This window comes from Gossypium arboreum, unplaced genomic scaffold (assembly GCF_025698485.1).
Source record: "Gossypium arboreum isolate Shixiya-1 unplaced genomic scaffold, ASM2569848v2 Contig00321, whole genome shotgun sequence".
NCBI lineage: Eukaryota > Viridiplantae > Streptophyta > Magnoliopsida > Malvales > Malvaceae > Gossypium > Gossypium arboreum.
Genome location: NW_026440437.1, coordinates 1 through 15,117, shown reverse-complemented (window position 1 = coordinate 15,117; position 15,117 = coordinate 1). Strand labels below are relative to the sequence as shown.

General features: G+C 33.6%; 2 non-coding genes and 2 pseudogenes across 2 annotated transcripts; 2 read left to right on the top strand and 2 right to left on the bottom strand.

Annotated features, from left to right (window-relative positions):
* Nucleotides 1-4,412: 4,412 nt before the first annotated feature.
* On the top strand, nt 4,413-4,486 carry TRNAP-UGG (transfer RNA proline (anticodon UGG)). Its single transcript has one exon. It is a non-coding gene; the product is annotated as a tRNA-Pro (tRNA).
* A 174-nt stretch (nt 4,487-4,660) lies between these two features.
* Nucleotides 4,661-4,734, top strand: TRNAW-CCA (transfer RNA tryptophan (anticodon CCA)). Its single transcript has one exon. It is a non-coding gene; the product is annotated as a tRNA-Trp (tRNA).
* A 2,906-nt stretch (nt 4,735-7,640) lies between these two features.
* On the bottom strand, nt 7,641-9,392 carry LOC128288903 (cytochrome f-like; annotated as a pseudogene).
* A 3,083-nt stretch (nt 9,393-12,475) lies between these two features.
* On the bottom strand, nt 12,476-13,979 carry LOC128288899 (acetyl-coenzyme A carboxylase carboxyl transferase subunit beta, chloroplastic-like; annotated as a pseudogene).
* Nucleotides 13,980-15,117: the final 1,138 nt, after the last annotated feature.

The following is a 15,117-nucleotide window of genomic DNA, read 5'->3' as shown; positions in this document are numbered from 1 at the left end:
GGCTGTTTTAATGGGATCTTTTCTCCTGGCCGGAGGAGAAATTACCAAACGTCTAGCATTCCTCACGCTCGGCGCCAATGAGTTTTTTTATTTGATGGAAAGAAAAGAAGACTATGCCTTCGCCATATGAAATATGAATTAGTAAGTAATAATAGCACGGCACTTCGAATTGATATGATATTTTTTTTTGATTTCTTTTTTTTCAAACATTAGATTATGTATCGAAAGAGTAGTATGAGAGAAAGGGCATTTCCAATTTTATCTTAGCTTTCGTGCCCATCTCAGCGTCACAAACTTTTTTTTTCTTTTCACACCAGAGGCTATTAACAATATTTATAACAATATTTATGTTATAAAATAAAAGAGTACGAAAAAAAAGACTATTTTTTTTCTTTCTTTTTTGAAAAAAAAGAAACTTTGGGATTGCTGAATCACAGACGAAATAAATATATAAAGCAACGGAGCCATCATAGTATTTTTGAACTTTTCCGAAAAAAAAAAAAAAAGTGGTAATTGGATTATTTAGTGATCTGGGTCTAATAGACGCCTTCTATTTTCTCTTTTCTTTTTTTCGATGAAAGAAAAAGAGAATTCCATTAAAGCCGTATGCAATGCACAAAAAATGCCTGTACGGTTGTTCAATTCTATCTTTTTCTTATTATTCTTAGCTATTTTTAGCTATTCTTCTCGCCTCATTATGTGAGTTAGAAGAACTTTTATTATGTTATATCATCAGGGTAATGATCCATCAACCTGCTAGTTCTTTTTATGAGGCACAAACAGGAGAATTTATCCTGAAGCGGAAGAACTACTGAAACTTCTTCATGAAAGCCTCACAAGGGTTTATGTACAAAGAACGGGCAAGCCCCATGCGGTTGTATCCGAAGACATGGAAAGAGATGTTTTATGTCAGCAACAGAAGCCCAAGCTCATGGAATTGTGGATCTTGTAGCAGTTAAATAAGTTAAATAACAAATAGCAATAGCAACGATTTAACACCAATCCACAATTTAATTAAGATTGATTTAATCCTCTTCTTCCTTTCCTTCAACTTAAGCTTCCAAAGCCTAAGGGGTTAATATTTTATTAATCTATTAAATAGAAAAAGAAGTAATTCAGAATCATCTGGTTAGGATCGATCTAAACCAGTCTATTATGTATATAATTCAGTATGCCAACTATTAAACAACTTATTAGAAATGCAAGACAGCCAATTAGAAATGTCACGAAATCCCGTTTTTGGGGATGTCCTCAGCGCCGAGGAACATGTACTAGGGTGTATGTGCGACTTGTTCAGATCATGGGCTGAGAAAAAAGAAACAACTTTTTCAGTATCAACGATCCGTACCAGTGAATAGAATGGGGTTCGTCCGTTCACTATCTAAAAAAGCTAGATCTACCATATCCTTCTATTGTGTATGAAATTTATGGTTTCCATTGGCGCAAATCCAATCTTAGAATTTAAGATGAGAAAAAATTCCCCATTGGTAGCAAATGCTTATCCATTAAGCGGGGAAAATCCTATTTAAAAAGCAAAAAGATTATGCTTCGACTCTTGCAAAGAACGGACTAACAGGGTCAGCTGCCCAATTAATCCTCATCCTTACATACCGTTACTGTATAAGATAGATCTCGTTGTGAAAGATCTATTACTGGAAAATTTATGAGTAGAGCTGAAGAGTGTGAACTGTACAAGTTACCAATTAAATGAAGGAATGAGCTCCGGTGTATAGAGAGGACCTCACCGTTTAAGAAGTAACCATAGAAACGATGGAACCCACTATTTATTTATCCATTTCTATTTACTCCTTTATTTTAGTTAATATGCTTTTTTTGATACCTAGTATCAATACAATTTCTTATTTCAAGGCGAAATGAAATGCCTAGAAAAAAGGAAAAATCGTGGTCGGGACGGTTAGAGTAGCAAAAGCCATTGGAATTTTTATTTTATACATTGGAAGAATCCGTTTTGTTATTAATAGACTAGAAAAGAATAACTGAAAGAAAGAATTAGTTATTCATCAAAATTTCTTTTATTCAATGACCAGAATTAAACGGGGATATATAGCTCGTAGACGTCGAAAAAAAATTAGTTTATTTGCATCAAGCTTTCGGGGGGCTCATTCAAGACTTACTCGAACTATTACTCAACAAAGAATAAGAGCTTTGGTTTCGGCTCATCGGGATAGAGATAGGAAAAAAAGGGATTTTCGTCGTTTGTGGATCACTCGAATAAATGCAGTAATTCGTGGGTGGGGTATCCTATAGTTATAGTCGATTAATACACAATCTGTACAAGAAACAGTTGCTTCTGAATCGTAAAATACTTGCACAAATAGCTATCTCAAATAGGAATTGTCTTTATATGATTTCCAACGAGATTAGAAAATAAGGAGATCGGAAGGAATCCAACGAAATGCTTTAAATGAAATGGGGTTCCCTCGAGAATGAACTCGGGGAAGGTAGAGTAGAAATTAATATGATAAAAATTTCTGATTCTGATAAGGTCATCAAAACAAGATGAGCGAAGACGCTCAATAAAAAAAATATTTTTTTTCTTCCCCAACCGGATTCGATTCTTTTGAAGGGGTAAGCCTATTTATTTCTGGTTCTAAGAGCAGTAGTTCTAGTGGTCGACTCGCTTCTTTCAAACTGTTTCATTATTAAGAAAGGGTAACGAAGATAAAATACGAGCTTGTTTTATAGCAATAGTAATTAATCGTTGTTGTTTTAAGGTCAATCTATTTACTCGCCTAGATAATATTTTTCCTTGTTCACTAATAAATCGACTAATTAAACTCATGTTTCTATAATCAATTCGATCCCCCGATTGGATCGGGGGCAAACGCCTACGAAAAGATCGCTTGGATTTAAGAAAGAGTCGCTTGGATTTATCCATGATTTCTTTATTCCTTATTTCTAATATTTCTAAAAAGAATCCTATCCCTATCTCTATTTCTAAAATCCTATTTTGAAAATTCAAATTATAGAATTAATATAATAAATAGGATTTGGTTTGTTTATTTTATTATTGTATTGTTTATTTTATTATTATTTATCATTTCAATATATAATTTAAATATATATAAATTAAAATATATTAATAATATTTAAATAAATAATATTAATAATATAGAAAGAAAATATGCGTTATATAACTAATTATATACTTAATATATTATATACCTAATGTCATATTTTCATATTCTCGGGAAGTGGTGACATACGAGCACTTGATTCGATTTATTTCTTTATCTCCCCGTGAATTGTATGTTTGTAACAATAAGGACAGAATTTCTTCAATTCCAATCGACTCATGTATTGTGTCGATTTTTGAGTAATATACCTGGAAATACCCGTTGATTCCTTATTAACGCCGTTTCGAACACAACTGGTACATTCCAAAATAATCGTTACTCGGACATCTTTACTCTTGGCCATGAACCTCCTTTGAGTTTTTAATTCACCCAACTTTTCTATTTTCCGATCAAAAGCGAAGAAGAAAGGAATGAAAAAGAAATAAAAGTTGTTAACTCAAACCAAATCTTGAAAGATTTTGTTGTAATCAATATAGTAAATCAATATAGATTTATAGTAAATAATAAGAATAAGTAATACAACGATTTCGAACTCTATTTAGAATCAAACCACCGTACGGTATTTTCTTTAAGTATCTTGTAGGATACTGTTGTTCCAGCCACATTTCTCTTTTCGCTCTACTAGTAATTTAATTGGAGCTTGAACCCGAGTTTCGGTGAGGTTGAATCCACTTTTTTCGTTCTACCTTCCTTATTTATTTTATCTAATTCTTATCTAATTCTAAAAAAAAACTAAAAAAGGGGGGGGGCGAGAGAGTAGTCACAGATATTTGATTGTATCTCGATCTAATCTTTTTCGCCCCGTCCCGCGACAATAACTCGAATTAAAAAAAAGGGAATGTTAACGCATCCGGGAAGAAACGATTGATCTCTATCAATAAACCCGCTAAAGAACCGAACCAGAGAGTACTTAGTACCGGTGCTACGGAAAGATATGTTTTTAGATCTCGCATTTAAAATCCTCCTTCTTTATCGTATTACATTATGGTAATACATATATAATCGCATGTATGTGTGGTTAAAGACCACTTGGATTTGTCTATTTGTACCTGGAATTCCTAATTCAAAATTCAAATTTAAATGTACAATGATTCGATAGATAAGATTTTCCTTTCTTAAAACAGCAAAACAAAATAGGTCCCTTTCCGCCTGAGAATTCCCGCCAAAAATATTCATTTATTATTCATTATATGGTTGTTATATGATATGAGACCAAAAGAGGAAATGGAAAGATCCGTTTTGTATATCAATAGATGAAATAAGGTGTGGAAAACAAGACAGGATTCTCTACAATGACATTGTAGGCCAATTGAAAGGGATGTAGCGCAGCTTGGTAGCGCGTTTGTTTTGGGTACAAAATGTCACGGGTTCAAATCCTGTCATCCCTACCTATTACTTCTCCTTTGAGCAGTAACGAGGGAGTCGTTTTAGATTGATTAAAATTAAGCATACATAATCTATCGTTTTCATATTATATATGATATATGATAGTATAGTTGTGCGATGTATTGGGGTTATAAAATAAAAGAATCCTCTTTTTTACAGTCTTATTTATTAAGAAAGCGCTCTTAGTTCAGTTCGGTAGAACGTGGGTCTCCAAAACCCAATGTCGTAGGTTCAAATCCTACAGAGCGCGATTCCGCTCTTGTTAGGTCGAAAATTACACCGAACTGAAAAAAAAAATTGAACAGCAATTCGAATTTGACCTCCTTGGATTAAATTATTAAATTCAAATTATTAAATAAATTGAAATTAAAAAATTTAAGAATTAAAGGGGTCAGTCAAAAAAAGGGTATGTTAATTAATCAAAGGTCCAACTGATCACCACGTCTGTATTGTAAATATGCGGTTACGAATAATCCAGCCAAAGTAATAGGAATTAGACCTAAGACGATTCCAAATAGAAAAACTTCAATCATTTCAATTTATTTGAAAGGAGAAAAAGAAAGGTAATATCTATCCCTAAATATTAATTTCTATTGCCCATGAATATCAATACCTAATAATTGATAATTAACACGGTAAGGAGCTATAGAATATATGGAATAGGGCAGAAAGCTTTGTTTTTATGAATTGTTCGTTCATTGAATTAATTTTCAAATAAGTCGTATCTTACTCAGACCAATAAATAAAGCTGAGGTTATAGTTAAAGCCGCTAGTAAAAACCGAAATAACTAGTTATAGTAGGCATGAAGGAGCTAAATGAAATATGTTCTTTTATACATATGTTTATAAAGCACTTACCTAAGTTTCAATTTTTTTAAACGAGAGGGGATAAGCAAAATACCAATTGAAATAATAAGTTCAATTGAAATTTTTTGCTTCATCAATCATTATAAATGGTATTCACAAAAATAGAGCGGCAGGACAAGAGTAGAAAAGAAAAAGAAATCGATTCATCATCTTTGTAGTTAGGTCAAGAAAAAACCTTTGGATCTAATACAAGAATACAAGAAAGGCCGCCTCACAAATATTGATTAGTAGAATTTTTTTTTATTCCTTGCTCTTTTTTTTTTATCTATATCTAACGACTACTCTTACTTGTTACTAGACGACTAAGCAATTCCTTAAAATAAAATAAAAAAAAAAGAGGGCTTCCAACAAAAAACAAAACCTCTTGTGCAACTACGAAAAAAAGTCAATTTTTATATTTCGCATCTAATTGACTTGCGGAAATATGATAATTTCCTTCATGAATTATTATAAACCAACTCGTTGGATTCACGGGTTACCTGATCTTCCGTTTCTAGGCCCAAGCCAATACCTCCAGGAATTTGAGGAATTTTCTATTGCATGATACCTGGTTATACATCGACAAGCAAGAAGAAGAAAGAAATTATCTAGCACTTCACGTCGATATACTGTTTGAAATTGCGTTGCTGTGTCAGAAGAAGGATAGCTATACTGATTCGGTATACTCTAAAAATACCTTTGGTACAATATTGACGATCTCACAAAGATTTAGTTTCGGTGAATTCCATTTACTGATCCCATCTTTTACGGAATCGATCCCTACAAGAATATGTGGAGCTCGGCATGTCTGGAAGCACAGGAGAACGTTCTTTTGCTGATATTATTACCAGTATTCGATACTGGGTCATTCATAGTATTACTATACCTTCCCTATTCATCGCGGGTTGGTTATTCGTCAGCACAGGTTTAGCTTATGATGTGTTTGGAAGCCCTCGTCCAAACGAGTATTTTACAGAGAGCCGACAAGGAATTCCATTAATAACTGGCCGTTTTGATTCTTTGGAACAACTCGATGAATTTAGTAGATCTTTTTAGGAGGACCCAATGACCATAGATCGAACCTATCCAATTTTTACAGTGCGATGGTTGGCTGTTCACGGACTAGCTGTACCTACCGTTTCTTTTTTGGGGTCAATATCAGCAATGCAGTTCATCCAACGATAAACCTAATTCGAATTAATTATAGAGCTATGACACAATCAAACCCGAACGAACAAAATGTTGAATTGAATCGTACCAGTCTCTACTGGGGGTTATTACTCATTTTTGTACTTGCTGTTTTATTTTCCAATTATTTCTTCAATTAAGAAAAAAAAAGAGTAGTAGAATACTAAATAATAGTAGGAATTCTCTTATCCCATTCGGAAGGATTGTATCTCATAATTATCTATGACTGTTTATGTCTTTAGCATGACCACTTGATGAAATGCGGAGGGAAGCGGGATAAATGGCCGATACTACTGGAAGGATTCCTCTTGGATAATAGGTACGGTAACTGGTATTCCTGTGATCGGTTTAATAGGTATTTTCTTTTATGGTTCATATTCTGGATTGGGTTCGTCCCTGTAATATGGAATAATGGATAATGGGACGAACTAAGTTATAGGCATGAAAGTGTAAGAACTCAACGGGGCCCGCCTCCTCTTTCTTTGTCTGATTCGCGAGGAAGGGTCCCGTTGAATTCTTAATGATCATGATCATAATATTTTGGTCGTATAAATGACAACAAATGGATCACTTTTTCCGATGATTTTTTTGAAAAATGAACTCAATTTCAATTAATTGATTCATAGCATCTGCTCTTCGATAGTATCTATCGATACTTTCAAGGTTAGAAGAAAAAAAGGAATCACTCAATTGGATGACACAATACAATATATATTTAATATTTCTTTTTTTTTCTGTCGACCAGATTCAAACCTTTTCTAGACTAGTCTAACCTTACTCGATTTATTTTAGTATTTCATCAAAGTTTGAAATTATTTTATAAGTTTATCGCCTTGATTCTATTTTATCAAAAAATCGGTAAGGATTCCTTCTATTTTTTTTGGTTGTCCATTACTTAGTATATTATACTTATTTCGACTTATTTTATACTTATTATATTATCCTTATTACTTATTCTATTATAAGTAAATCGAAAAATAAAGGGTTCTGAAAAATCTGGAAAATCGAAACTAAGAATAGAAATCTTTGACGAACGGGTCCTGAATTGTTAGATTATTTCGACACAAGAAAAGGAATTTTACACACCTTTTCTTGTGTCGAAGGCTAGAAAGACGAAGAATACTCCCTGTAATTATTTGTTCCCCTCATTTAATTTATCCTTCCTTTCTATTCTCCACTTACTTATCTTATGTTTAGTATCTACTCAAATTGAATTTAGAAAACAAAACCTATTCTGTAACATTTAAATCTGACACTGACAATAGGAATATAATTACACCCCCCAATTTAGTCCAATTTAGATTGAAAAAGAAAAAAGAGGTAAAGACAAATAGTCTTCTTCACAATATACATATTTTGTTTTGAATTTTGAATGCGGTAAAAGCAATTCCTAGAGAAAGAATAGAAACAAGCAAAAGACTTTTCATCCCTTTTTTCATTATACCTAACCTAATTGCCAGGAATAATTTGTTCTTTTTTACAAATTTGATGTTGATAAATCCACAGATCTAGAAATTCATTTCGGACACTTGAACCTTCTCAAACTGTTTCTTTTAAGAACCAAAAGATTTGTGCAAAAACAATAGATGCCAAGAAGAACAAAAGACCTTGGACGCGTAGTGGTCTTGAAGTACTATTTCTGCATCCCCCTGACCAAATCCACCCACATTAGGATTAATTGTTAATGGTTGATCGAGTTTGATAGATTCACCCTCTGAAACAAGAAGTTCTGGTCCTGGGGGGATAATATCAACCACTTGATGTCCATCCAAGGCATCCGTTATGGTTATTTCGTACCCTTTTTCTTTTCGTATGATTTTGCTTACTATACCTGTTGCCGTAGCATTATAAACAGTATTGTTACTTTTGTTCCTGTCGGATAAATCTGGCCCTTCCCTGTTTCCGCCTACGTATATGGGATATTTTAAGAAATGAGCATCCTTATTACTAGCAGGGTCTGGGGAAAGAATAGGAAAGGTGATTTCACTATATTTTTTACCAGGAACAGGACCTATCACAAGAATATTTTTCTTAGTGGGCGGTAGTTCTGAAAAGACAGATTGCCTATCTTTTCTTTCATCTCAAGGAATACGATCAGGCGGGGCTAACTCAAACCCCTCTGGTAAAATAAGAACAGCACCCACATTCAAAGCCCCTTTCTTACCATTAGCAAGAACTTGTTTCAGTTGCATATCATAAGGAATTCTAACAACCGCTTCAAATACAGTATCAGGAAGTACCGCTTGTGGAACCTCAATATCCACGGGTTTATTCGCTAAATGGCAATTGGCACATACAATACGCCCAGTTGCTTCGTGGATTTTCATACCCCTGCTGCGCAAAAATGGGATATGCATTTGAAATGGAAGCCCCGGTTATTATATAGATCATGAGCGATACGGAAATGGATCGAGTAATCTCCTCCTTTATCCAAGAAAAAGTATTTCTAGTTTGCATGGTCCAATCATTGATCCCGAAAATTTCTACAATAAAATTAGGTAGGTCACTAGTATAGTTCCCTAGCCACGATTCTGCTATTTACTTTTACTGAAAACTGAAAAAAAAAAATGACTGAAACAGAGGAGAAATTGTATTCTCCTGATGGGTAGAAAGAGTAAAGTAAGTACGACTTTGCATGCTTTGCTTATCTCGAAAGTAAGAAAGATTCTAATTGAATCCGTGAATCATTTTTCAGTCATTCATTGAATGATAAATAACTACAAGTGACGGAGATACACGATTTAAATAACGAAAGATCCAATATTTTAAAATTGTATCTAGAATGACTGGAAAAGTAGAAACAAGACCAGATATAATTTGATCATTATGAGCAAATCCAAAATCTTTGTATATAGAGCCAATCATTAGTTCCCAACCGTAAGGAATGAAATCCTATACATAAATCTGTTAATAAAAGAATAGAAAAAGCTTTTATTGTGTCGCTTAAATTATATAGGAATTCTTGAACCCAAGAGTTAAGAATAAGAAGTTCTTCATTCCCCAAAATAGAATAACCACTTAGAATAACGAAACAGATTAGATTGGTCGAGAAGTGCAAAATCGTATGGATATGATCCTCATTGTGCAGCTTGATCAATTGGATCGTTTCTTTTTGGATTCCTATACGAAGCTTTTGTAGATGTGTTTCCGGGCATTCTTTTTATCATTTCGTCCAACAGGAAGAGTTCCTCTACTTCTATGAATTGTTCTAGAATACTCTTTCTTGAATATCATTCAAAAAGTTTCGGATTGCCTAGTATCCCACCAATTAGTAATCCAAGATTTCAGACTTTATTAAATGAGAGAGAGATCCACCAGGGCAAAAATACTATAGATGCAAGATATAGAAGGGGAGTGAATGCTTTTTTTGCCATTTTTCATCTGTGAGTTGTTAATGAACCCACCTCATTCGTTGACTTTATGTGATCTAATCTTTCTATCAAGCATGCCTTTCATTATATTATAAAGTAGGGCCCATGAATCTATTCTCTGTTTTTTTTGATTCAGTGCTTAGCCCTTGAATCTAATTGAATCTAAAAGAATACAGAATATAGAAAATAAGAATCCACTTTGAATTCGAATGAAATATATATATTATTGTTATATTGTTTTGTTTCCATATATCTCAATTGATCAAATTCGAAGCAATTGCCCCTTTTTGATAACTGCCCGAAAGAACCGCTTCAAATAATAAAGATTGTTCTATTCAGATTTTGAGACGAAGGAGCGCCCTGTCTATATCAAGATCGCAATCAAATATGTCGAAAATTTTCGCGGGTTATCTAAACTATATATAGTCTAGAGTCCAGCAATAATTGAAAAAATTAGGAAAAATATTATGCTGATCAAAATGAGTGACAAAAAAAGACAGAAAAGTTATCATTACGTTTATCATTATGTTATAAGAAAGAAATCCACTTGTTTAGTTCTTTAGTTCTTAAGGAGCACAAAAGAAAGGATAAAAGGGGAGGGGCCGATTGAGAAAAGAAAAGTAGAGAAAATTTACAAGATATGATCTATCTGTATCTAACGTATCAACTCCAAATATTGCAAATAAAAAGCGAAAGTCTTTATTTCGATTTGATATATGAGATGAATCCAGTATTTCGATTTCTTGCTTATTTTGTTACTGAATTAAGTTGAGCGGTTTTACATTTACAGACGCATAAAAAACTATTTTTGTGACAAAAAAACTGTTTTTATGTTATGACTCTTCCGTATACATCCGCTTTGGTTTGAATGGGCATTCTGAAGAAACTTCAGTTTAGTTCTGCTATAGAAAAAAGAGGATTCTTGGATTGAGCTTTTTCCTCCCGGCGAGAAAGCTTTTATTCTGCAATTCATTTCAAAGACTTCAATCGGTACACGCAAAAAATAGGCCAATTCAGCAGCTTTTTTGTTCAATTTCGCGGAGTCAAATTCTCATCAGTACGAGTCAAGGGAACGGCCCCTGGCCTCTGATTTCATATAAAGGACACGACGAGCATAAATACCCTCTTTAACTTCTATTCTGATGGACTGAATATTCTTTCATAAGGAATCGTAGAAAGATGCGACGATTTTTTCCAGGAAAACCCCAACGAAAAATACAGATTATTCCTCCTTTCTATCGAATCGATCATAACCACTGCCTCATATTCCAAAAAATTGTGCACCACAAATAGGAACTAATAAAGAGGCCTGTGATCCCATAGAAAGACATCACGATTCCTTGTGGAAAAAAACTATTTGTTGAGACGGAAATAAAGATATCAAATTCCTACCAAGATAACTAGAAGTTCCAACTAATAAAAACCCTAATGAACCAAAAAAAAGGATAAAGGCCCAGCAAAAATTGCTTGTTTTTCGAGATCCCACTATAAATTCTATCCATATAGATTCTGATCGCCAACTCATACATACTAGATCCAGTTGCATTTTATTCGAATTGAGAGAATAACCAAAAAAATTCGACTTTACTTTTTTTGTTTCCGGAAGTAACTCCTCATCAACTAGTACTATTTTGATATGAACTTTTAGAAGGAATTCATCAAATTGTTTTCGATCTAAAATCATCCCCTTTATAAGGATCGTGCTCATACGGATCTACTAGATATATAGACTTTAATTTCATACATCCGTTCGGTACCGATCCACTTGCTATAATTCATTTAACCCTATACCATGTTTACGCATGCATAAGAGGGCTTTTTTCATTTATGTTCGGTTCGGGTAATGGATGTTACAGTTAACATTCTACTAAATAGGTATCCATGACATCTAAGTCTTGGAAAAAAATAGATAAGATTTGGTCTTGGCCCCATCGAATCTAAAAAATCTTAAGCTTTTTTAAACATACAAAGACAAAAATTCTATCAGATATCTAATAAGTGCAAGGAATGTAGAATTAAATAAAAGGACTCTGCCCATCTTTAAATCAAATAAAATAGATGTATATGATAAGATAATCCACTTTCTTTATTATCTTACTTTATTCTTACTTTTCTTATTATTCTATTGTTCTTGTCTTCTAATTTGCATTTTTGAATTTAATAAAGAAAGAGTTTATTACAAATTGTCGAAAGATTCGATTCGTTAGAATCCGATCCAAGAACAGGGATTATTAGTAAAAATAGAATTTTCGGGAGATATAGAAAGATGCAAAACTCTATATTTCTATTCTATTTTTTCTCTATTTAAATTCTATATACATACGCAATAGAGGAGGATAAAATTGTTTTATTTGTCTCCAAATTCGAATTTCATTTCACAGAAGGAAAAATTCGCTTTTTATCTTGTTGCTAGAGGTTTACTCATTAGTAATATCGGATAATGATAATAATAATTATCCACATAATTTGTTTTTCGACAACCTTTTGAACACAAAGTCAAAGCCCATTACGCGGGCTTTGACTTTGATTCTGATAAACTAACTAACTACCTTTTCACTACACAAAAAAAAAATTTCACTTAAGACTCTACTTGATTGAATTTTGATTCAAAGGGAAAACCGTGGAGCTGAACTAACTCACCAGAACACCTTTAAAGGATTACGTGGTACGATTGATCGAATAAACCCTTATGGAATAAATATTCAGCCGCCTGTGAACCTTCCGGTATTGTTTTATTCAATGTTTGCTCAATTACTTTTTACCCGCAAATGCAATATAGGCATTGGGTTCAGCAATAATGATATCCCCAACATACCAAAACTCGCAGTCACTCCACCAGTAGTAGGAGATGTAAGAATTGATACATAAAATAACTTTTTATTTGATTGATAATCATATAAAGCGGAAGATATTTTAGCCATTTGCATCAAGCTCAAACTTCCTTTCTTGCATGCGTGTTCTCCGGAAGCACACACTAGAATAAGAGGTAAAAATTATTGGTAGCATATTCGATCAAACGGGTGATTTTTCGCCTACTACAGATCCCATACCCCCCATAAACTGAAAATCCATAACCCTGATTGCTATAGGAATACCGTTTAGTTGACCCGTGCCTGTTTGAATAGCCTCAGTTAATCCTGTCTTTCTTTGATAAAAATCACGATCTTTATAAAGCTCTTCTTCAGACTGAAATTCAATGGGATCCAGAGAGATCATGTCTTCATCCATAGGACCCCAAGTGCCTGGATCAATCGAAAGTTCGATTCTATCTGAACTCCTCATTTTCAAATGATATCCACATTGTTCACAAATATTCATTTTGAATTAAGCGATTTCTTATAATTTACTCCATAACAATTTTCATTCGCATTGAACCCACAAATCCTTGTATAGATCGAGATCATTAGAACTTTCTTTAGAGTTAAATCATTACCATTTTCACGAGTTATTATATCGAAATTTTGCCTTCACTACTATTTCCACCTTCGCCGCAAATGTAATTATAAATATAATTATCATTGGAATTGTCACTACCACTTAAAATGGAACTATCAATACAGATTTGAGAACGAAGATAAGAGTCAATACAACTATTAATGTGATTATTCCAACCACAGTTAGTATCATTATCATACAAGTTAAAATGATAGGGCTCATCATTTTCGATCCATTATTCATATAACTAGAATTATGATAACTATAAAAAACTTTCTAGTTCACTCAAAAAGAATGATCATTTTAAGCTCAAAATTTGATTTTCACTATCAAAATATATGGAATAACGGTCCTGATTATTCCCTAATTAAAAAGGTGTCATCAGAAATGAAATTCTGAATGTCTTTGACGTCAACAAATGATCAACCTTACTGTAATAACTAGAGCTGTCACTACAATCATGAATGTTTTTATCCGTATCATTTTAGTCGGGTCTTCTTTACAGAGTATTTTCAACAGGACCAAGGCCTATCCATTGATTTATTAGCCCACATCTGTATTCTAATTCTCCCTTAGACAAGATCAAATTGAACCATGATTTTTCCATAGGCTTTTTGCCTCTATTTCCATGAAAGTACAGTAGATGAATAGTCATTCGATGAAAAATCAATTGAATATTTTATTTCCATCAGAATACGCATACTAGATACAATCACTAGGGTTATTAACGAACAATGAGTGAATATTGAAAGAAACGATTCTTTGTGAGAACCTAGAGTAGCAGTTCATTATATATAAGGATAGAGCTTTTTTTCTTTTGAATTAGAAATATCAATTTTAAAGAAAAGTGATTTCCATGTTGTTAAAATCCGCACTGAAAAATTGAAAAAGAAATTTTTTCCTATCAAGAACCTTTTTCGTAAAATCTCGTCTACTTACAATAAGTTTTATTCCAACACGGAGCCAAAAGGACAAATAAATGGGTAGAAGAAGGTGATGTTGGCTGATCCATGATCCGAAACCGTGGTTATAGGATAGAAAAGAATACACCAATCCTAAGGATCCATACAAGGATTAATTATGGACCCAGGAGAAAATTTGAGTTGTGTTTAGTCTTTTATTTTGTATTTAAGATCTTGTATATCAGATAAAATATATCTATCAAAAATATAGATAATAGAATCGGCTCAACCTTTAGTAAAAGATTGGGCGAGTTTAATTGCAATTCAACAAACCGACAGTAATTACTGGATTAAAAGTATCCATTGCTTGAATTCAAATTTGATTTATGAAGCTGGTTTATCTCATTTTCCACTTTATCTAATTTATCCACTGCGTCGAATTCAAATTTGATCGCCTTCCATACTTCACAAGCAGCAGCAGTTCAGGACTCCATTTGCTAGCCTGCGGATAATTTCATTACCCTCGCGGGCAAGGTCACGTCCCTCATTACGAGCTTTACACATGCTTCTAAAGCTACTCGATTAGCTACAGCACCCGGTGCCCCAAGGGTGTCCTAAAGTTCCTCCACCGAAGTATGGAATCATCTCCAAAGATCTCGGTCAGCAGGATATGCCAAACGTGAATACCCCCGAAGCTACGGGCAGAACACCTGGCATAGAAACCCAATCTTGAGTGAAATAAATACCACGGCTTCGATCTTTTCAATAAAATCATCACGTAGTAAATCAACAAAGCCCAAAGTTATGTCCCTTTCTCCTTCAAGTTTACCTACACTGTACCAGCGTGAATATGATCTCCACCAGACATAAAAGCTTTAGCTAGCACGAAAG